The sequence below is a fragment of the Lepidochelys olivacea genome (genome assembly GCF_965140295.1).
Source record: "Lepidochelys olivacea isolate rLepOli2 genome assembly, chromosome: 4".
Lineage (NCBI taxonomy): Eukaryota > Metazoa > Chordata > Testudines > Cheloniidae > Lepidochelys > Lepidochelys olivacea.
The window spans coordinates 84,809,175-84,834,894 of NC_140414.1; positions in this window are offsets into that span (position 1 = coordinate 84,809,175).

Below are 25,720 nucleotides of genomic sequence, written 5' to 3' on the forward strand. Positions count from 1 at the left end.
CCAATTTATATGAAAAATGCCAAAAACATATCCCATATGGGTATTATTATCTTCCTGGATTTTTAGAAGTATTCTGTCTTATCCAGTATGTGCACATAAAGCTAATTTGCTTTAATTAGGTTTTTTTTCTCATTTTGTTAACAGGTCTGTTGATAAGTTATTGCTGAGGTACAAATGTTAAACTTTACTCATTAGGTTTCTATTAAGAGGTCAGTACATAGTACCTTTGTTACCCCAGAGCTGGATGTCCCCATTCATACCTCCTCTTCCAATTAGATGTTATTTACAGGCTTATTGAATAATAATATTTGTGCTATTTTATTAGAAATATTGAGCAACTTCAACTAATTAATTGGTTAAATATGAAAGAATTACATTGCTGGCTCTGCTGTTGCAAGGGAATTTCGTCTGGACAGGATAAATTAGATAAATTAATGAACTGTTTCCTGTAGCAGTCATTTATGCCTCCTTGATTCATACATAAGAATTTTCTTGAATAAGCACCATGGTTCTGTAGTTATGACAAACACCAGTGTAAACAACAGATTGACTTCTTGTTTCTTAACTCTACTTACTTTAAAGATATGGGGAGTTTGGAAAGAATCTTCATTGATAAGAGTCTGCATTTTTAAAAAGGACCTTCAATGTCCCACTTTTTATATTCTGTAAATATTTACATTCTGTAAATTTTCTACTTGTGTTCACAAAACAAAACTCCAAAATGTAACACAGCATACTGCAAAAGCTTTACAATAATAGACTGTGATTTGTCCATTACGTTTTGAAATAAATTTAGTGTTCAATATGAACATTGTGTTTACCCTTTGAAATACACAAAAGGCAGATTGATGTAGGATTTGTATTGTTATGCTGTGTAGTTCTATTTTAAACCAAATTAGAATGCTGTCTCTTAGAATCAATAACACAAAGATGTAGAATGCCCAGAAATTGACAGAATAGGGTTAGATATAAAGTTGGGAGAGAGAATACTACTCTGAAAGTCAAAATTAGACCTGAAGATGTTTTAAAGCTCTATCATGTTTTAATAGTGTTGAAACTATTAGGGTTCTTTAGGAATCAGAGGTTTTTATAGAAATTAATCTAAAAACCTGAAGAATTTAATGTTGAGTGACTATTAAGTCAAACTATACAAATTCAGACCCTGATTCAGCAAAGCAAGAACTGGCAACTTTTTTGAGATCATACTTAAGTCCCATTGAAGTCAATTGGACTTAATTGCATGCTTAAGAGTTTTGCTGAATTGGGGCCTAATGAAGATTCATTACCTGCTCTAGAATTAGTTTTATTCTAAAGAAAAGATATAATTTTATATAATTCTGTACATTTCTCCATAAAGCCTTAGTACTTTTTAAAGGATGTGATAAAATGTCTTAACAGGGCAAAGATTACAAACAATTTAATAGAACTGCATTTTTTGTTCAAATATTAGGCATTATCTTTGTGGTTTTGTCTTAATTTATTTTCTTTAATTATGCCTAGTACTACAATCCTCCGGAGTATTTTCCTTTCATTGCAGTCATACCTGCAGGTGAAGCAAAGGAGCTGATTAGCTACAGGGTTCCGTGCTGCTGAATTCAGCTAACAAACCTACCACCCAGGTGGTTTTTCAGCAGTTATTTCTGCTTCGTTAGCCCAGCTTGAACTTTATTAAGCAAGTTTCTTCCTTTCTTGCACCAGCAGATATTTGTATTGATAAGACTCAGTAACTTGCTTATTGACGTAAGAAAATAAAATGTGCTGGCACAAACAGCAGTGCTAATTTTCATACTGTTAAACTAATAATAAAAATCAGAGGGGGGAAAAGTCAAAAACCAGGTTATACCAAGCAGAATTTTAACTAGGAGATTGCAAAAAAAAAAAAAAAATTAAGGAGCTAGAAGTTAAACACAGAAATAACAGAAATTGGAATAAATGAAAGTTCAGTGGTTCTACAGACAATATATAATATTTGTCTCAATTGCACTATAAAATTCAAAAATCAGTCACTGGAATTAATTTTGTTTATATGGCTATTAAAAATCCCCACAATTTTGGAATGTGGGTAATTTTTATTCCTTATAAGGAGATATTCCAACACAAGAATTCCTGAATAATGAGGAGAGGGAATAAAGAAGAGAGAAAAAGAAAATGTGAACTTGAATATTTGAGTAAACTTTATTTTAAAAAAAATTACATTCTGAAACCATCTGAGTTTTGTGGGTAAGTGTGACACGGTTGTTTCTTGAGAGTTAAACTAATGCACCTACATTTTTTAAAGTGTTCTAAGATTGCTATCTTCTGCCTTGACAAGTGAAAGACTTGAATTTATCAGCTTCACATTGCAAATAGTGAGGGGCCAGAGGCTGATAATATAATCTTTTGGCAAGTGGCTGGCACTTTTTTAAACCTTTAACTTCAAACAAGATAACTCCTAAAGGCCTGTTCTGGCTGAAGCAAAAGGGCAAAAGTAACAGGCATCCTTCACATTTCCCCACCCCCAATCAGTGCTGAAATCAAGAGCATCTGAATATGTCCCAGGCTTAACCAGCCTACTAAAACACAAGGTCCATAGCCATTCCATGGGCTAACCCAGGATTACAACCCATACAGTTTACTGCCTAAGGAAACAGCTGAGTCTCCCACAAAAAAACTAGTTTCCCTACAAATCCCAACCCTTGCTACACTGAAAGTGGTTTGGTATTTAATTTACAGGAAAGGGAAACATTATCCTGAATCCAAACTTCTATTAGGGCAGAACCAGCCACCATTTCCCATAACTTCCCAAATTTGTAATTCTGTAAATCAAAAAAAATCTTTTAACCAAAAACCTGCAATTATTCAGTAAATATATTGTGCCTACACAACACAAAACCCATCTAGTTGTGTCAAATCTAGATGTACCAATGCAGTCTAATTGCTTTAACAATGACACCCCATGCTAATTCAGTGCACAGTACAAAACCTTATGCGCTTAGAGCAATAGGAAGTTCATATTTACTGAAGGAAAGGGAAGAGTGGTGGGATTTTTGTAGGGATGAGTGGTAAAGCAGGAAGAGGCTTGCTTTTACTTGGTGCCACCTTTTATGGGCATCCTTTGCCACCTTTCTGGGTCAGTTTCATTGCTTTTTCGACATTTTGGGATTGACTATTAGCAGTCCTCCTCACAAGAGAGGATTACCATTGACTAGTGGGCACCATGGAATGTGCCAGGAATGTGGCACACCCTCCTAAACCTCACCCTATAACGCACCAGTGGATGCAGTAGACAATGCCCCTTTCCCCAGATGGACTCAAAATTTAGGAGAGGCTGAATCTTGTATTGCTGCAATAATAATACATGACTGATTATTTTAAGAGCAGTATTGACTCTCACAAGAGAAAAGACCTTTGTAATGTGGAGCTTGATTATAGAAAACAAGGAAAAGGACAAGAATGGGAGAAAAGTTGTCATTATTGAAGGTACACAGGTTCCCTTCAGATCTCCACAGCCTAGGCATGCATGCTGTGTTCTTAAGCAGATTAACATAATTCAAAAGAGTCCTGTTAGGTGATAGATAGTTATACAGGGTGTTAGAATCTTCTCAAAATATAACCTTGATTAAGAAATGCGCAGTTTAGGGGATCTTTCCATATTGAACTTCTAAGATTATGGCGTAAGAACCTTTCACTTCTAGTATCAGAGGGGTAACCATGTTAGTCTGGATGTGTAAAAGCGGCAAGGAGTCCTGTGGCACCTTATAGACTAACAGACGTATATGTTAAGCTTATAAGTTAATAAGTTAATATGTTAAGTTAATACATCTGTAAGATGCCATGGGACTCTTTGCCGCTTTCACTTCTAGGTAACAGTCTAGGTCTAAAATCAGTCTGTTTCAGTGGTGACAAAATCATAGCCCAAGTAGTCAGTAAGGGTAATATAAGTTTTGATGGTCTCAGTGTAAAAAGCATGACCAAAAATGGCACTAATTGCCCTTGCTGTTGATTAGTCTTTTCCTGTAAAAGATGGAAAGGCCATAGAAACTGAACTACTTTTCCCACTGAGAGATCAGAACTGAATAGTGTCTTTTAGGAGAGCTACCCTGTCATAATCCAGATAAGGATGCTAAATCTGAGTGGGTTTGTTTTTTTTCTGAATGAGTCCTGTTTATATGGAAAATATAATCTGGGTTTATTGTTAGGGATGTGTAATTCTCTAAATTTTGACAGGCTTCAGAGTAACAGCCGTGTTAGTCTGTATTCGCAAAAAGAAAAGGAGTACTTGTGGCACCTTAGAGACTAACCAATTTATTTGAGCATGAACTTTCGTGAGCTACAGCTCACTTCATCGGATGCATACCGTGGAAACTGCAGCAGACTTTATATACACACAGAGAATATGAAACAATACCTCCTCCCACCCCACTGTCCTGCTGGTAATAGCTTATCTAAAGTGATCATCAAGTTGGGCCATTTCCAGCACAAATCCAGGTTTTCTCACCCTCCACCCCCCCACACAAATTCACTCTCCTGCTGGTGATAGCCCATCCAAAGTGACAACTCTCTACACAAAGTGCATGATAATCAAGTTGGGCCATTTCCAGCACAAATCCAGGTTTTCTCACCCTCCACCCCCCCACACAAATTCACTCTCCTGCTGGTGATAGCCCATCCAAAGTGACAACTCTCTACACAAAGTGCATGATAATCAAGTTGGGCCATTTCCTGCACAAATCCAGGTTCTCTCATCCCCTCACCCCCCTCCCAAAAACCACACACACAAACTCACCATCCTGCTGGTAATAGCTCATCCAAAGTGACCACTCTCCCTACAATGTGCATGGTAATCAAGGTGGGCCATGTCCAGCACAATTCCAGGTTTTCTCACCCCCCCCACCCCCAGACACACACAAACTCACTCTCCTGCTGGTAATAGCTCATCCAAACTGACCACTCTCCAAGTTTAAATCCAAGTTAAACCAGAACATCTGGGGGGGGGGGGTAGGAAAAAACAAGGGGAAATAGGCTACCTTACATAATGACTTAGCCACTCCCAGTCTCTATTTAAGCCTAAATTAATAGTATCCAATTTGCAAATGAATTCCAATTCAGCAGTTTCTCGCTGAGTCTGGATTTGAAGTTTTTTTGTTTTAAGATAGCGACCTTCATGTCTGTGATTGCGTGACCAGAGAGATTGAAGTGTTCTCCGACTGGTTTATGAATGTTATAATTCTTGACATCTGATTTGTGTCCATTTATTCTTTTACGTAGAGATGGTCCAGTTTGACCAATGTAAATGGCAGAGGGGCATTGCTGGCACATGATGGCATATATCACATTGGTGGATGTGCAGGTGAACGAGCCTCTGATAGTGTGGCTGATGTTATTAGGCCCTGTGATGGTGTCCCCTGAATAGATATGTGGGCACAGTTGACAACGGGCTTTGTTGCAAGGATAAGTTCCTGGGTTAGTGGTTCTGTTGTGTGGTATGTGGTTGTTGGTGAGTATTTGCTTCAGGTTGCGGGGCTGTCTGTAGGCAAGGACTGGCCTGTCTCCCAAGATTTGTGAGAGTGTTGGGTCATCCTTTAGGATAGGTTGTAGATCCTTAATAATGCGTTGGAGGGGTTTTTGTTGGGGGCTGAAGGTGACGGCTAGTGGCGTTCTGTTATTTTCTTTGTTAGGCCTGTCCTGTAGTAGGTAACTTCTGGGAACTCTTCTGGCTCTATCAATCTGTTTCTTTACTTCCGCAGGTGGGTATTGTAGTTGTAAGAAAGCTTGACAGAGATCTTGTAGGTGTTTGTCTCTGTCTGAGGGGTTGGAGCAAATGCGGTTGTATCGCAGAGCTTGGCTGTAGACGATGGATCGTGTGCTGTGGTCAGGGTGAAAGCTGGAGGCATGTAGGTAGGAATAGCGGTCAGTAGGTTTCCGGTATAGGGTGGTGTTTATGTGACCATTGTTTATTAGCACTGTAGTGTCCAGGAAGTGGATCTCTTGTGTGGACTGGACCAGGCTGAGGTTGATGGTGGGATGGAAATTGTTGAAATCATGGTGGAATTCCTCAAGGGCTTCTTTTCCATGGGTGCAGATGATGAAGATGTCATCAATATAGCGCAAGTAGAGTAGGAGCTTTAGGGGACGAGAGCTGAGGAAGCGTTGTTCTCAATCAGCCATAAAAATGTTGGCATACTGTGGGGCCATGCGGGTACCCATAGCAGTGCCGCTGATCTGAGTTCAGCCACCTTTGTGACTTTGTCCTTACCCATAACTATTTTACATTTGGGGACAATGTATACCTTCAGATCAGCGGCACTGCTATGGGTACCCGCAAGAGTACCCCAGAAGAGTTCCCAGAAGTTACCTACTACAGGACAGGCCTAACAAAGAAAATAACAGAACGCCACTAGCCGTCACCTTCAGCCCCCAACTAAAACCCCTCCAATGCATTATTAAGGATCTACAACCTATCCTAAAGGATGACCCAACACTCTCACAAATCTTGGGAGACAGGCCAGTCCTTGCCTACAGACAGCCCCGCAACCTGAAGCAAATACTCACCAACAACCACATACCACACAACAGAACCACTAACCCAGGAACTTATCCTTGCAACAAAGCCCGTTGCCAACTGTGCCCACATATCTATTCAGGGGACACCATCACAGGGCCTAATAACATCAGCCACACTATCAGAGGCTCGTTCACCTGCACATCCACCAATGTGATATATGCCATCATGTGCCAGCAATGCCCCTCTGCCATTTACATTGGTCAAACTGGACCGTCTCTACGTAAAAGAATAAATGGACACAAATCAGATGTCAAGAATTATAACATTCATAAACCAGTCGGAGAACACTTCAATCTCTCTGGTCACGCAATCACAGACATGAAGGTCGCTATCTTAAAACAAAAAAACTTCAAATCCAGACTCAGCGAGAAACTGCTGAATTGGAATTCATTTGCAAATTGGATACTATTAATTTAGGCTTAAATAGAGACTGGGAGTGGCTAAGTCATTATGCAAGGTAGCCTATTTCCCCTTGTTTTTTCCTACACCCCCACCCCAGATGTTCTGGTTTAACTTGGATTTAAACTTGGAGAGTGGTCAGTTTGGATGAGCTATTACCAGCAGGAGAGTGAGTTTGTGTGTGTCTGGGGGTGGGGGGGGGTGAGAAAACCTGAATTTGTGCTGGAAATGGCCCATCTTGATTATCATGCACATTGTAGGGAGAGTGGTCACTTTGGATGAGCTATTACCAGCAGGAGAGTGAGTTTGTGTGTGTGGTTTTTGGGAGGGAGGTGAGGGGGTGAGAGAACCTGGATTTGTGCAGGAAATGGCCCAACTTGATTATCATGCACATTGTGTAGAGAGTTGTCACTTTGGATGGGCTATCACCAGCAGGAGAGTGAATTTGTGTGGGGGGGTGGAGGGTGAGAAAACCTGGATTTGTGCTGGAAATGGCCCAACTTGATGATCACTTTAGATAAGCTATTACCAGCAGGACAGTGGGGTGGGAGGAGGTATTGTTTCATATTCTCTGTGTGTATATAAAGTCTGCTGCAGTTTCCACGGTATGCATCCGATGAAGTGAGCTGTAGCTCACGAAAGTTCATGCTCAAATAAATTGGTTAGTCTCTAAGGTGCCACAAGTACTCCTTTTCTCTAAATTTTAACATTTTTAATGTGAATAATTCCTTTAGTTAAGGCCACCTGTAGATATAAGGGTTAACATGAAATCCATTATTACAAATCACATACTGCTTTTACACAGTCTGCACCTCTGCTTGCTGCGAAGTGCAATCCATTTTGAAAATCCACCACTGAAATTGAAGACGTAAACAGTGAAAATAAGCCATGGAAAATACAGGAAAGTTAAAATTATACCTAGGGGACCTCCTGGATCATCACAGTTATTCTAAGGGAATAGCTTGCCCCTAAGTAGCGAGTACCAACAGAAAACGTATTTCAGAATGGTAAATCAGCTTCCAGGATAGCATTCTCTCCTATCTATAAGAGGTAGACCATATTATATATTTATAAAGTTGACCCTCCCTTTGTTTTTCTGATATTATAAAGTGCTTTCATTCACTACTTGAGAGAGACCAAGAAATCTTCTGTGGCTTGTGGCATTTGGCATTAACTGAGGAATCCATGAGAGTCTGTATGATATCAGAAAGACCAAGCTAGGTTTAGAAATTAGAGAACACAAGAGTCGCTTGTGTGTTCTATTTTATAACTAAATTCAAACTAAAGCTTCCCTACTGCAGTGACTAACAGGAGATCCTAACATTTTTTTAAATGTGCCCAAATGTTCAGCCATGTGCTCAGTCTCATAGGCTGAATGTTTCAAGTGCTGCCACCTTTTACACCCCCAAACTGGCTATTGAAAGCATTACCTGGGGAATACAGAATATTGCACGCTCAGAAAAAGAAGTTCCAGTAAAATAAATTTATCCTCATCCCAAATCTTTGTGCTATTCACAGCTGTTGTTATAATCAAATAGCTCTCAGATGAATCCATGCAGGGGCGCCAGTTGATTTGTATGTTCCAGTAGAAGGCCCCAGAGCATCAGAACTTCATTAAAAAGCCTATCGACCACAATACAGCACACTGAGGAACACTTTTAAAAGTGCCTTTTAGTAACAAGGTACTGTAGAACTATGGCAAATGAGTGTTCTACCTAAAATGGCAAACTAGAGGTGGCAGTCAGTGGTGTACTGTATGTTAGCCTTGGGGTGGGTAATATTTTTTTTTTTTTGTAGGTGAGATCTTTTTATACTCAGAAAGGATGGGCAAGTAGATGTAAATGCTGAGATGGTAAACTTGTATGATTTTTCAAGATTGCTATAGGGCTAAATGGGGAATAAAAAGAAATGGAAAAAACCCTCTACAAAATCTAAGCTATCTCCAAATCTCTAGATTTCCCAGTGTGGCTCATTATCTTTCTGACTGTCTTCAGAATGTAAGGGCTTTGGAGCAGCCATGGTCTTTCTTTTTGTATATTGTACATTGTCAACACTACACAAATAGTAATGTATTCAGGGTCTGAATGTGCACCCACTCATCAAGCTTGCATTGATTTCAATAGTGCACATTCAGACCCATAATGTATATGATGTTTTGAGATCCTTCAACATGTAAATAATTATTTATGATATGTACTAATGTATCTATTGCTTTGTGTGCACTTTTTTTCTAATGTAATATTTTAAGGGAAAATATTGGTATAACAGTTAAGCTCCATTTCTTGGTTTATGCTTTATAGGATCAGAAATAACAGAAAAATACCATTTCCTAGCTTTTCTGTGGGAAGAGCGTTACAGTGGGATAGGATTTTTATATTTTAAGTATTTTATTATGCATACTAAACACTACACTAGTTCTGTGAGGGAGTGATTTTGATCAAGTACAGTACATTGCCTCATCGACTGTATTGTTTTGTGAGCAATATATACATTATGGAACTTATACCATAATGCACAGACACCTCTATTAAGTTTACAATTCTGTAATGTGCACATAACAACAAGGGGCCTTATCTAAAAATCCCTTGGAAGGTCATTAACGTCTTCCCCTATTCCAGCTGTACTAGCTGAGTCTTGCCTGTATTGGTTGAGTCTATATTGAAAAATGTTAATCAGATTTTGCTTTCTTTTACAGGAAACATAAGAATATCTTAAAAATAACTTGAGCATCAATAAAAGCACACAAATTAAATCTGCTCTGGGAACAAACTTTTTCCAGATAGATGCAAGTTTTCCACTGAGACAAACAACACATTTTGGTCTACTTTTCTATTAGCATTTTACTCATAACAACATGAGGTTCTCCAGGGTGAAAATAAAAGTACATAGTTGCCATTATGGGAATAAAAATCCTGCCAGTAAAAATCATAATTCAAAAGCAGAAGCATTAGTACTCTGATGTTAGGTATGAGAGGTGGGCAGTGATGTTTCTGTCACTATAATCCACATGAGAAAGCAAAAGAACCCAGTCTGCCTGGTCTAGTAGCTGGTGTTGATATTGGATGTAATGTGTTGCTATTTGATGGATATCACATTCACATAACCTGTTATCGGTTGGTTGTAATTATGATATATTGTCTTCATGACTTGCCACTTTGCAACCTAATTTATTATGATAGTTAAAGTAACATGCTCTGTTTATAATTGGATGGCCACTATTGATATGGGTAATGGATCTCTTTTCTGAAATACAAACAGTAACTAGATGCACAGCATGCAGATAAGTTAAGTATCCACACTACCTGGGAATCAGCAGGTATTCCTCATGACTTAGTGTCCAGATGTATTTTTCTGGTAGCTCAGCACATCTCTAATTGCAATTATATTTCATGTCCATCTTGTCAGAGTTCTTAGAAAAGAGGACTCTAGATATAAATCTTTAAGTATAAATGTAAGCAGGTGGCTGCCCAGGGTATTACTGCAGACTTAGTGATATTACTGGCAAAGATTTTCATTCAGAATTCCCATTTATATCAATGGGAGCTCTATGTTTAACCCTATGGCAGTACATATCCTGTAGAATAAAATCAAACCTTCTTTAAACTGGAACCCACGAGTCACCATTTTCAAAGTGACAAGCCTTGATATGATGTAAGTTTAGCTCAGTGTAATCAATAGCATTAATACATCAGAAGACAGAGCAAGTTCTGAACAGATTGCAGGTTTTCACACAATAAATTGATTTGTTTTCTCTATGTGAACGTATAAACATTGTAGTTATGTGTGCAGTTGGTGTGGTATTGATTTTATTTTCCTGTTTTTTAGTCACTGTGTTCAAGGTTGACAAGGGCAATTGTACCCCGCCAACGTTTTAGTCACCATACTTGTCCAAGGCATTGATTTCCAATAAAACACTTATTGGATTTATGGGCGTACCACCTTGTCATTGTCATGTTCAATTCTTCCAAAATAAGCAAGAGAAAAAAATTGACATCTTTGCAATGTCTCTAAATATTAATAAAGAGTTTGTAAAAAATATTGCCTGAGGCATGTGTTTGCTGATCAGCATATACCTCTTAAACAGTTTGATTTCTTTCACTTAATCCAGTCATAGATATTGAAGAGCAAACCATCAAAATATTTTAAGTCTTGCCCTTCACTTCTCCCTCCCTCCTACTGTTTCACAAGTTTCTGAAAAGACTGCAGAAAAGAGAAGCAAAGAATATTGGATCTAAAACCACATAGTGGTTTAGCCTATGGTGATAATCTTCAGTTTTACGTGAATCAGATCTGATACATGGCTTGACATGAAAATCTGCAAACTAACTTAAAGTTTTCATCAAATTGTAGATAGCTTTAGTGAAGGCTCACTGTTGGCAATCTTTATGCAACCCACTGTGTAATTCGCCTTCATTTTTTTGCTGTTCTCAAAATATAGGAAGGGAAACTGTAATTTTCATAGATTAAACCTATTGTACCTATACGTTATAGGATACCTTTAATGATCAGCTGCCATTTAGTGGCAAGCACTCAGTGCTATAAGGTATGGAACACGATACATCAATTACAATGAACCCATTTGAACCAATCACTCAGAGTTTGCAGTGGACTTTCAAGTTTTTTAAATGAATTCAGTGGAATGACACTTTCTTTTTAGTTTCCTTAGAATAAAAAAGATAAAAGCCCATGAGGTGGGGAAAGGTTTTGTTTGTTTTCTGACAGATTTTGCACTTTAGAACAGAAATTGGGAATCTAATTAGCCATTTGTATGTGTAAGTGCCTGATTGTCACATTAGAGAGAAAAGGTGGGTGAGGTAATATCTTTTATTGGACCAGCTTATATTGTTGAGAAAGAAGCTTTTGAGCTTACAAAGAGCCTTCTTCAGAATACCAGATATACATGACTGGCACATGCATATCTGGTATTTACATACATAATTAAGGTACATGCAAGTATTTTCATGCTTCTGATTTTGCAAATCTATACCTCTTTGATTAGGAAGACAGAGACAATGGAGAAGAAAAAGGTACTAATAGTTACATTTTATTGAGACTGTTACAGATCACTGAGTTTGGAAAGTTTCATAATAGTTTGTTCTTGGCAGGTTTTGCAGGCATCTTTTTATGAAATTCTGTAATTGTATAATTGCTTCTTCAGGGTTCATGGGCAATTGTAATTGAAACTCTGATCTTTCAAAATTATGTTGGCAATATCTGTGTGAAGTAAATATAAAGTTAAAGGTAAATTCTGGCTCCCATACCTGCACTAGCTCTTGACAAAGAATCAACTGACAGACCAAGAGTATTGGCAGAGTTCTTCCAACCACATTGTTTTCCCTCAAAACTGACAGAAATGATTTCTGTAGGGCCAGAAAGACAGAAGCTGGGGAATGACATAGAACTCAGGGGCGGGTGTTTGCATGTGTCAGGAAACCAGGTAGTGAGTGGTCAGCTTAGTGGTTGGAGTAGGAGTCTGAATGCCAGGGTCAAAGCAGGATCAGAACCAAAGTCAGAGTCTGAATGCCAGAGCTGACAGTTGAGGCAGAGGCAGAGCCAGGAAGCCAGAGCCAAAGGTCAGAACCAGATTACCTATAGTGGGTGAAGGCTGGAGTGAGGCTGGGATTAGGCCGGGAGCAGGGCAGGGTCCAAACTGGAGAAGGGCAGAAGGCAAGCACAGGGAGATCGAGAATCTATAGGCATGTGCACTGAGCAATCAGTAAGCTTGTCTCAGTGTCTTTGTTTTTTGGGTCCCAGCCTCATCATACAAGGCTCTGACCACCACTTTCTTCATTCTTTTTTTTTTTTTTATCTCCTTTCACTCAGGTTAATACCTTTACAGAAACATGGCAAGGATTTTTTTTTTGCACTATTCCATTTTCATAATATTGTCACTAGTCCCCTTAGGGAAAAATCTTTGATTCCAAGCTGAATCAATTTTCATAAACAAACGTTCTTTCCATAGAATATTGCTCACAATGCTACAGAGCATGATCCACGGTTTCTTTGGTTTTGCACACATTACACAGCATGCGTCTTTGTCTTTTTAATAAGTTTAACTTAACATTTTAAGGAACAATGACCTGCTAACACTTGAAAATGACTACTTCATTTTGCCTATCATGACTGTAAATACAGTAGTATTTTTGATTTTTGAGCATATATCACAAAACCTTCATCTTTTTGTTTCCTTAGTCAATACTTCTTGCCATTCCTTGGCAAGCTCCTTGTGACCGTGCTTTTAAATTATTGTCTACTTAAGGGTATCTTAATGTCTACCTGCTCATTTTTCAGAGCTTGTTTTGCTGCTTTGTCAGCTATCTCATTTCCATATATTCCAATATGTGCTAGAATACATACTATTGTTACACACACAGCTTCTTGCATTATTTCCATTATTCCACTTATTACGTTATTTCTGCTTTCCCAAGTCCCTGTTCTGATTGTCATCATGCCTGACAAAGAATCAGATAAAATTACAGAGGCAGAAGTCACGCCTCTTACCATGACTAGGAACACAGAAGGCTGTTCCCACTCTACCCATGCACTCACCTTTTGATCCTTCTGGATAGATTTGGCAAAAATGGCCCCATTTTTCATAAATAAATTCAGAAATTTCATTGGTCGTAATATGTGGGTTTTTTCGTCTCAGTTTTTTCCATATAATTCCAAATCCACAAATAGGGGAATAACTGTCCAGCTGTAATTTGATTTTTCTGTAACTAACAATTTTTAGTTTTCTCAATTTTTCTTTTTTACATCTCTCCTTTACCTGTTTTTTAGACCCTGATAATACGAGGAAGGCTCCAGCAATCCATATAATTTTGTCTATTAAGCACCCAGCAGTCCTTAAAAATCTGTTATGTACTTCATTTTCATTATTCCCTTTTACCTTTGCCCAAAAGTTTAGCTCAAATAGTTTGATCCTTAGATTTATTGATGCTTCTCCAGTGGATATTTGCAGCATACAGACTGATGTTATCATTGGGCTACATACCAATTGCAGAGTTTTGCCCTGGAGCCGTTCCAAGTTTCTAAGAATTGTTTTTGAGGTGGAACCAAAAGCTTGGCATCTGTACTCAAAACTGATCTTAACAATGCTCTCCACATCATCATCATCAATACCTTTTTATCTGTACCCCATTTGTTTCCAGCTACACTGCAGTAAGTTCATCCTACATTTACATTTTTGTACGATATTATCCGAGTGACCCTTCCAAGTTAATTTATTATCAAACGGTACTCCTAGAGTCAATAAGATAGTAAGATACTGTTGCTGCTGGGCTTAAGAGCAGGCCTGCTAGCTTCCTCAGCCAATCAGGCGGAGTGGCCCATAAGGCAGCCTAACTGATGCAGCCCAGCTGTGCTCATTAGGCCACCAGGCACACACAGCTGCAGGGCCTTATTCCAGACAGCATGTTTGTGCACAAATACACCCTGGCCTATCAGTGAAAATTATTCACTCGTTCTCACATGGGAGTTTGGATCAGTATTGGAGAGAGCTCAGAACATAGCCTCACAGAACACTCTTTTGAGGCATTCATGTGCACTCATGATAGAACTGTTTGTTATTTGATGGGCCAGATTTGAATTAAAAAATGGAGTGTTTAAAATAATATTTTGATACACCAAGAACCTGTCCCCCAAATAAGCCAGTGTTCCTTCCAAAACTTCAAATAACTTGATTATGGAGACCGTTCAAATCCAAATACAGATATTCCTTAATATCTGGCATTCAGAGATATTTGTTTTTTTGTCTCTCAGTTACCAATATTTAGCTTGTTCTGCATTCAGAGGGAATCTGCCATAGAAAAATGCACACAAAAGCACTTTATCATGTCATTTAATGCAGATACACTCTGCTCAGTTATACATGAATGTCCAGCATCTAAACTTCAGATCAAGAGTGACTTAGAAAACACTTTTAAATAAGTGTTCTATACAACTACAATATAATGATACCCTGAGCCCCAAATCAATTTAAAACTGTGAATGGTATTTATATTCCCAAAGTGAACATTGTTGCCACACACAATCATCCTTCACTTTTTAAAAAAATATATTTTTCAGCTATACAGCCTCCCTGGCACAGGTGCATTTTTCACAGTACTGGCAGCAGCAGACCTAATTGCATTTCATGTAAATAAAGAATATCTACCTCTGTTTAAGCAGTAATCTAGGTCAAAAAATGAGGTGTATTGTTTGTTTTAGTTTATGTAGCGCTTTACTGATTTGCTACAAAAAGTTTGTCTGGGAATGTGCTCGTGGCTTACATTAATTTAAGCAATGAAATGTAGCAGTTTTTACTAAAACTCCTTTTTCTTCAGTTTTCATTACTAAATGTTATTTTCTCTGTGCTAGTGGGAATATAATAAATATTTTAATAGTGAAAAGGTGTTTTGGGGTTTTTTGTGGGACTTGCAGGGGGATTTAAGGTCTCTTTGGTTCTTCGTGAGTGCTGAAATATGAAGTTCACAAAGTTGCATAGTTAATATTTAATTGAAGAAAGATGTTCTGGATTTTGAATCACTAGCACTAATAATTACAGCATGACAATCTTACTTCCGACCAGTTTCAGTGATGCCAAGTTTGGTCTGAGGAGAGAGAAACATGGTGCCTTGATTATCATGTACATTTTGAACATGTGCCCATAGATGATATTGCAGGGAGGACTGTTCTGTAATGTTACCTTCTCCTATGATACCAATTATTATAAGTGTGTATGATGGCTAATTGACACCCTGTAAATGGGAGGCTGCATCTCAGCAGGTTTTACCCTTAATACTGTGAAGATGAAAATAATATAAAAAAATGTGTTCAGTGGGAAAGAATTCCATAGACAACCTGCCACAAAAACATTTTCACTCATTAAAAGCCTAGGTGCAGGGTTTCTAACTAATGACATTTTTTAATACTAAAATGTTGTAATTTTCCATACTCTATTCTGGAAGCATTGTTATTGAAATTTACTTGCTATGGGCAGCTCTAGCAGCTGCTGTTAATAACAAAATGAATTAACAGCATGCAAGACTCCATGGAGTCCCTATAGGTATATTTCAGTTGCAAATGAGTCCATGATATGGGCACTTGCCATAGAATGGGCTAGCTCTCTTATACTATTATACAGTAACATTATTTTATTTTACTATGACAAGGCTTTAAAAATATATATTGTGTAAATGCTGGTAGTAAATGTTCCAAAAGAATGTGTTTTTCGTCAGTGGGGAACCTAAGTTAAATGTTAGTAAAGAAAAATGTGGGTTCCAGAACAGCAAGAACCAAAAGATTTGTTACTAATCTGATAACGTGCACATTCAAGCATTCTCTTACATGCATTGTCTAAAGGAATGGCTTTATTCTTAACAAGGAAAACAATTAACACTTAAAAGTATTGAGTCTTCTTGTGGGATCAAGGTGCCTGCACTGTGGGCCCTTAAAATATTCTAGAAAGCGGTGTCCACTGGGGCTATACCCCTCATCTTCCCATCCCCATGCACAGTTTCAGGGGCTTAAAAAAGGTGAAAGGATTTATTATCAAACAGTACTCCTAGAGTCAATAAGATACTGTTGCTGCTGGGCTTAAGAGCAGGCCTGCTAGCTTCCTCAGCCAATCAGGCGGAGTGGTCCATAAGGCAGTCTAACTGATGCACCCCAGCTGTGCTCATTAGGCCACCAGGTATGCACAGCTGCAGGGCCTTATTCCAGACAGCTTGTTTGTGCACAAATGCACCCTGGCCCTCAATTCCTTCTAACCACTGAAGGTGCAGTGATCTCAGATACAATGAACCATAATTCTTTTCTTTCTTCTCTACTTTAGGGGATATTTTCATTTGTAGTTCGTTAAATTGTCATTTACGTTGTCAGCTTTTCTTAAGAAAGATGAGGAAAAGAGGAGGATGCCTGTACACCACAGGCATCATCTGAACCCACAGAGCTGGGAAGGTCGCTTCTCACCATAGCTAGCAGGGCCATGTCTTCAGGTGTAATTGACTAAAAATCTGGCAATCTGTAAATCTAGCATGGCCTTTAGAGAGTTACTCACCAAATTGATACTATGTCTGACATAAATAGCATCAAGATCTCGGGATCCATTCTGAGTGAGCAAGTGCAATGCCAGGAATTCAGTACCAAAGGGACCCTGGATCTATCCAGGTCAGTAAAATCCAGTGTTGAGGGCTTTGCATTGTTGATTCTGAAGAGCTGCTTGCTGCAGTGGTACTGTGCTTAGGTACTTTTGAGTTGACAGAGTCCCGTGCTGAGGTCCTGGAAACATGAACATCGTGTTTAGCATGTGTGGGATTGAGGTTGACTTAGACCTTGTCTACATGGGGAAACTCAGGGCTTGTCTACACTGCCCCATCCTGTTCAAACAGGATTACATTAATGCGACCTAGGAATCTTTCAGTTTGCACCTTCAATGCCCACATGGGGAAGTTACAGAGCAGCACTTTGTGTACTGCTATGCATCCCCCCAAAGTCTGAACTGTGGGGCAGTGTAGACATGCCCTCAGGAAAGTTTATTTAAATCAGGCTTTTAAATGGTTTAGTTAAACCACATTAAATCCCTCTGTGAAGGTGATTATTCAGAATTATAATGGCCTTAATTCTGCCTTTACTTGGTTTAGCTTTATTCACTTCAGAAATGAACTAAATTAAACCCCTGTGTGGACACACTCATTCAGAATTAAACTGGCTTTAATTTGGCTTTGTTTAATTCACTTCCAAAGTGAATGAAACTAAACTGAATTAAGGCCCCTTTAATTCTGAATGAGAGTGTCTACACAGGGATTTAATGCAGTTTAACTAATCCACATTAAATTAACACCTCAAGAGCTTGTCTACACAAGTGATCAGTTTACAACAAGCTGTGGTGTGAATCTTCCCTTACTGGCCTTACTGTCAGTGTTGACCTTGTTGATGCACGTTAACAGTTAATGTGCTTTGATCTAGTCCTGTTTCAAAAAAGGACTAGATCATGGCACATTAACAAACTGCTAATGTGCATCAGAAGGGTCCACATGGATAGTTAGTTATTCTGAGGCAGGCAGGTGTGGGGTATATTCACACCCTCACCTGCCATGAACTGAATGTTTGTGTAACAAGCCCTTATTTAATTCAGATCAATTTTCCTGAGTGTCCATTTGTAGACAAGTCCTAAGTCTAACATGAAGGATCCCACACCATTGGTTCTGGAATGTCATGTGTTTGGCATAAGCAGCACCAGAGTCCATGAGTTTGGGTTAACCAAGTCTATTATCAGTGATCCAGCCCTGTCAGCTTTAGAAAATTGCTTGCCAAAGTGGTTTTATGGTCATTATGAGCAACATCTTGATCCCCAGATCACAGAGTTGAATCCCTGGATCCACCAAGTGCCAAGGATATGGAATCATTGACTTTATGCTCAACATTAGTAGCACAGGGGTCCCTGGATTAATTCATATTGACTGAATCTTGGGCTGAGGACCTGGCATTGTCAATTCTATGTGTTGGATAAGCAGCACTACTGTGCCTGGCTCCATTCATGCCTGAATCCAATGCTCGGAGAACTGCCCTACTATCTCAGGAGAGTTACAGGTAAAACTGGTTCTGTGGCTGGGATAAGCGATGCCAGAATCTTCAGATCTTCCTAGATCAAACAAGAATGGTGCCAGAGGTCTGGCTTCATCAGTGTCAAAAAATATACGTCTGGCAAAATCAGCATCATAATCCTAGGACTACTGCTGGTTGACTGAGTCCAATGGTAAGAATATTTGACTCTGAGGCATCACTTTCCAAAGTGGCCAAGGTGCCCAGATCTGTCTAGGTTGATGCTAATTCTCTGGCTTCATTCACTTTATGTTCCATGTAACAGTTACTGAAATTCTGGATCTATGAGAGTCAACAGAGTCCACTGGATTCTTGCAAGGATTCTTGATGGAGAGTTGCCTGCTCAGTTCTGAATATTGTGTTGGAAAACTGGAAAATTTGACCCAGCTGACCAACTCTGGTGAATTGGAAGAGACTCTCAAGAGAGCAGCTCAAAAGAGAGTTGATTGGAAATGGTTTTCCCTTGTTATGTATTAGAATGCAATTGGCTGACATTTCAACTTTTCACTGTGTGGTACACAGGTCAGTAGTCCTTTTGTTCATGCTCCAGTAACCAGGTTAATGAAATGGTTGCACTATGTACTCACTAGGGCTGCTTGGGGTAGTTGTTTTGTCATGTATGGGTTGTGCTCTGAGTTCTGTGGTGAGATGGATTCATTTGAACTACCCTAGGAATAGTCCCTTCTGTGTGTGAAGCTTTTTTTCACAAGACTCCTAGAGACTCTAGTCACACATTTGTCATACTGTTCTCCTCCATAGCCTTGTGACAATGCATTTGTTATAGCTGTTACTTCAGGACAGAAAGTTAATGATATACAGGCCCAATGACTCCATATGCCATATTATATACAGAAAATATGTCTCTATCTATGTCCTTATCCTAATTTCGGTCTTTGATGGTCTCTGTCCATCGTACTTGGGCCACTAGCCTGTCTGTATTTCTCCATGCCTTATTCATATCCAGGAAGATTTGGCTGCATGCTTTGGATATCCAGTGTCTTATATTTTCTATGAGGACCAGATTAATCCTCAAGTTCCTTCCTAGTCCCCAAAAGCAGGAGGTGGGACTAAGTGGCCTTTCATCACAGCTCAAAGATTACCCAAATACATCATCTTATGTATCACAATTATTATGATAATGTGTTTTCCATAACATGTTTTCCCATGGGCTTCATCACAGGATTTTGTAAGGAAGCTACTTGAAGTTTTATATGTGCTTTTTAGCTATTTTTTCCTTCATTTGAGGCTTGTTTTGGGAGAGTGAGAGGTTGCTGTCATTTCTAATACATGTTTGACCTGGCATACAGAGTTGATGCTGATTTTTGGCAATTCTGCACCTTCATTTTCACCTACAAAACTTCATTCCACCTTCCTTTTTAAAAATAAAAATTACTGCTTACTAAACTCCCATAGTTGGTAATGTGCAGAGACTACTTGAAGAAACTGAAGGTTGCTTACAAGTAACTGGAGTTTTTGAGATGAGCCTCTGCACGTTCATATTCCTTACTTGCCTGCCCAGCTTCTTTTCAGTTGTAGGTTCAGAATTCCTGAAGTAGTAGATTCCAAAAGCTTGTGGTGCAAGCACTTTCATCCCTCAAGTGTGAATGTAAAGAGGCTCATTTCAAAGAAATCTAGTTACTAGTAACTAACCTTGATTGTATAAATATTAAATTTAATTTTTGTTTACAAGAAATAGAAAAAAATACACATCCATAAATTGTGTGTGTGTGTCTATATAGGCACACATTCTCTTGTGACTCTCTAGTGTTGAACAGTGGGATTCAGTAATATTAGTGACCCCGAAGAGCATGAAGTAGCTCTGTAGGAACTTTCACACCTTGTTTCCACAGCAAAAACAAATAAACTTGATATCAGCAATTTGTTAAATGAACATTAAATCCGTTAACAAAAAGATGAAAACAACCAAGTTGAAAGAACACCCAAACATAGAATCCAAATTAAGTTAATGATAGATTCTTAACATTCTTACCAGTGGACTTTCAGAGACAGATCATCAGCTGGTATAACTCAATGATTTGTGTGTCTGGCCATCAAATAGTAAAACAGTTTGCATTGATTCTGTGATTCTCTAAGCTTTTTTCAGAGCTTTGTCTCCATATTGCAATTGCCATTCCATTTTTGTAGTGTTTAGTGACTTATTTGGAACAGAACATAAATACTATTTATCTATTTTGCATTTAGTGTGCATAATTTTTTTTTCACAGCTGTGTGTGATCCCAGGAAGGTTTTCTATCTATTTCCCCAATTAAAGGCGTGTGACAAGACATGTGCAGTGTCCCAAGATGTTAGGTCATTCATGACTGGGATTATTATCTGGGCTTCCATTATCCTGTTTTGAGTTTATCATCTCTTATAACATTATCTCTTCCTATGATTCAGTTAGGAGTTGGCTACACAAACTATAGGTGAGCCATTTTTTCAGAATGTTTTGCCATTCAGTATTGGTAGCTACTGTAATATCCATAGTTTCTGCCTCCATAAACTGAGATCATCACCCCTGAAACCCTTCTGAAGTGTGGAGAACATACTAAGAATGGTCTTCGACTATTTTTCAGATTATGATTTTACCATTTCTTTTCATATTCTGGTCCATCTACCAGGGATAACTCTTTTTTTAAAGTATCAGAGGGGTAGCCTTGTTAGTCCGGATCTGTAAATGCTGCAAAGAGTCCTGTGGCACCTTATAGACTAACAGACATATTGGAGCATAAGCTTTCATGGGTGAATGAATACCCACTTCGTCGGATGCATGTATTCACCCACGAAAGCTTATGCTCCAATACGTCTGTTAGTCTATAAGGTGCCACTGGACTCTTCGCCTCTTTTTTTAAAGGTTTCCTGTAAAAGCGGCTTGTGGTGGTGGTGGTTTTAGATTTGGCCTGTTTCCTTTAAAAAGAAAATATTGGGGAAATTGTCCTTCATAATGCATTTTTATGGTATGATGTTGAAAAAACATTGAAAATAAAACACCTTGTGGTGAAAAGATATTGGCACAAATGTGTTACATTTGACTCTTTCCTTTTTCATTCCATCGGCATCCTTTTTTTGTTGTTACAGAGTTCAGTATTTCTGACAGGCTCACAGAAATAATTGAGTGGACTGTAGACTGTATAGACTAATGTTTGGAGAGAAGTTCTAAAAGCAAAAATAATTGCAAAATTCAAATGTATGGCATGAAAATCTTTTTTTTTCCTCAGTGAGAGTACCAAAATTGAACATGTTTAGAATGTTAAAGAGAGTATGATAAGTATGAAGTGGTATTTTCAGAAGCTAGCATTATAGCACTTGATTCTGCACACCACCTTTTAATTACTAATTCTCTATTTTTGTGACTGACTGTACCCCAAAAGTTGCTGAAAGTTAAATGTAGAAAGTTACATTACAATTAATTTCTGAACAGTTGATGATGATTGTTCAGGAAAGTGACAATGTGAAAATGGCTTATTGCTCAATAAAGCTGCTCTCTATATGTATTCTACTTACTTACGAAATTAAGCATTGTCTTTTTGTTTGTTTTTGTTGCTTACTATTGTTGACTCTATTGGGTTTACAGGGCTATGGGAGAGTGAGTTAGAATGTTTTCTAGTTCACACATCAATAGAATTGTTAAGTTACAACTGAAAAATCATTATTATTGACAATGTTAATGCCAGAAAGAATGCAGCTAGACTTTCAGATCACAGGGTGAGTTTGGACAGTGACAGTTAGGAAATAACATTTTACTTGTGAGCTGACAAGATAAAATATGGAAATAAGTGAGAAAAAACAAATATGGAATCCCCAAAAGTAATTCTTACTGTTGGTATAATAGGCTGGCCAGAAAACAAGAATTCTGTTGTTGTTGTTGTTTTAAATTGAGGTTTGGACATCTGATTTTATTCTGATATGAAACCAAAGCCTTTTGAAATTTGAGGGTGAGGAAGAGAGACTATCTCAGAATAGTCAATAACCCAGTGGTCAGTGGATATGGGAGACACAGATTCAAGTCCCTGCTTCAAATCAGGCAGAAAAGAAACTTGAACTACATTTTCCACATCTCAGGCATCTGCCTTAATCCATTGGCTCCCTAACTTTTTACTAAGGCAACCCACCAACTTCATTTTGTCTTTTGTTTGTTTGCTTGTTTATTTGTTAACATCCTTCCCAGGGTCTAAATTTGGGATGGGAATGAAATCATAAGCCAGCATTGTCATCTTTGTCCTCCCCCACGGTGTGCTGCCACCTCCTTCTCTAGACCCTCCCTTCGCTCCCCAGGGCTTGCCCTCAGCACCAGACCTGGGACGCATCTACAACCTGGTCATAACCCACCTTTTTGAAAACGCTGTCCTAGCCACTAGGCTACTCTGGGGTATTCCATCCTGGACCTGACAAAAGTTTCAATGACTCTGATGCATTTCCACAAACAGTTTTGGTTTGTGATGGCTTAGAATTTCTTGATGGAAAACTTTCACCAAAGAAATTCTAGGTACAATCAAGTAAAATTACCTTTTTCCAATGCTGTAACATTACTCTAGCAATATCCATAATAAATATTCACAGCAGATAATCTACATTTCAATTTACCTTTTAAATAATATTTGAGATCCAATGAAGCACACATGCATTACTGTTAAACAGAAGACAACGATGATGACCCAGAACAAGATCAACATTAAGTATTTCTGCCCCTCAATAGAATTGAAAATTATTACTGTATTTTGTAATTAAGAATAATTATACATAGAATATTTTTAAAAGGTTCTCCTTGATAAATCCATGCTTGTGATCCATTTGATTACAGATTTCTGGATTGTTTGTGACCTGCTGGAGTAAAACCGTTGTATTAAACTCAGAAAACAAAGAATTCCTGAGTGAAGAAAGAAGAAAAGGTAAGTCAAAACATCCCAGGGTCTCTGGTTGTATTGGGACTCATAAATTGCAGTGAAGTGATTAAATGTCTAACTGATAATCACAAAAGACCAAGCTGTCCTTTGTCTCTGTACCCTACTTTCTAATCCATTACCAGTAATCTCTGCTGCTGGATCAATGATTATGTCCTTAAATTGTTATATTAACGATATTGGGTCAAGTCCAGAGTTGGTGTATATCAGCATAGCTCTAACTTAAATGGACCTATGCCTGTTTACACAAGCTGAGGATCCGGCTCATCTCTTTTTTTCTTCACCCTTCCTTTTTTCTCATTCTATTTCCTATCCCCCACCCCATATTTACTGACCTTGAAAAAAGATATCATTAACAAGTAAATTATCGTATTTCAGTATTGAGTTTAGTTATCGTGACCTTTATCTTGTGTTCTGAATATAAGCCACAATGAGGTATTCATGCTATACCATGGTAAATATTTGCTTTTTAATGGTACATATTCTTGCTTAATATTTTGGAACTTTTAGCAGTAGCCATGAACTTTAATAAACTCAGTTAAAAGCACCTGAGTTATAAGTATGATATGTTAAATGTCTATGTTCACCTGGAAGAGTTTGTGTTAGGCAGCAATCTTATTCCCAACAAGTCTTGATCCTCCTGAGGAGCACTTACATGGCAACCATAGTGAATTGAATTGTACCTGGTTATTTTTTTCTCTGGTTATAGCTCAGTGAGTTTTCTCAATGGTAGCCAACGTCTAGTAATTTAAAGCTTGTGAACCTTGAAAAAAGGGTTTGTTTAAAACCATATTCTGGGGCTTTTCCACCAAATGGAAATTGTGTTCTACTAGGGAACTGCAAAAGATTTTAGAACAGAATATCTGATAAGCACTCTGCTCATTAATGTTTGTACAGTAGTCTGCCTTAAAGATCTACAGTCTCCTGGAGCAAATCATTCAGAATTCAACTGCACTCTTCAAGTTTAATGTGTTGAGCTCTTTGAGTTTCCCTACCCCCTCCTGATTGATGGCTTGTTTCTTCTTTTAATACAAAATTCAGTAAAATTTCCCACAGTGAAAAGGATCTTTTTAATTATGAAACACCAGCATGTGGGAATGATTCAATTTACACATCAGAAAAGTTCAGTTACTTAACCATAATTTATTTTGGTTCTGATCATTCGTGGACCACAAATTCTTTTTTATGAGGGGGGGCAACCAAAACAAAACAAAACAGGAAAATGCTTTAAAAGGTGCCTCACTCTGTCACCATAATAATAGACATTTTGTTACACACTTATCCCTTTCTCCTGTTGTGAGATTTAATTTAAATGTACAAAGCAGGTCCTGAACAACACAATGTTCCCCTTGAATCTGACATAGATCCAGTATATGAGAGAAGAGCTAGGGGTGTCCAGCTCATGGAACTGTGATGATAAGAGAGAGTTGCAAAATAAGATAATTGGGGTTTAAATGTTGCACACAACACCACTGATTGCTTGGGGTTTCTTTAATATCCTTCTCAGGCACTGACTTTTATTTTTCCCCATGGGGGTCTAAGAGAAAAGTGATAACATAGGCCTTAAAAAAAACCACCCTGAGTAATTAATCAAAACTGAAATAAAGCTCTGGGAGGAATGGATGGGTTGTGTACACATCCTGCATGCGGTGTAAGACTCCTTTATTGTTTTGTATTCAGAATGTAGTAAAGCTTAAGACTTACCTTGGTTAAGATATAGCAGGTTTTAATGATTTACAATTGTAGATTTCATCTGTAGCCTTCCTTAGAAAATCAGTGGAGTAAATTTACCCTTGTATTTAAACAGCATAGGGAAAAGAGAGCCAGTAGAAATACCCATAATTAATTTGTATACCTGATAATCGGTATTTTAAATAGAACTATTATATGATACCAGCCCCTTTTGTAAATTTTCAATCAATTGTGCATCATATTCCTTATGCACTTTGGGAAAGTTAATGTGCAAAAAGAAACTTATGGAGTTAAACTAGATTTGTATTTTTAGATAAATTGTCAGTGCAGTATGCAGGGAATTAGGTACACAACTCTTAGTATTGCTAATAGGAGTTTGTGTATCTAATTTCAGGCACGCTGTGCTGAAATGGTAATCAATGTTGGCTTTGTGCTATAAAAATATAACTCAATATGTAGTGCAAAAGCCATATTCTGGTTAAATGAAGTACATTGTTGATTATATTCCTTCATTTTTTCTAGCATTTTTCTAGCATCTCTGTTTTTTACCTCAGAAAAACAGCTTTCTGCAGCTACCACTATAGTAAAGCATGTCAACCTT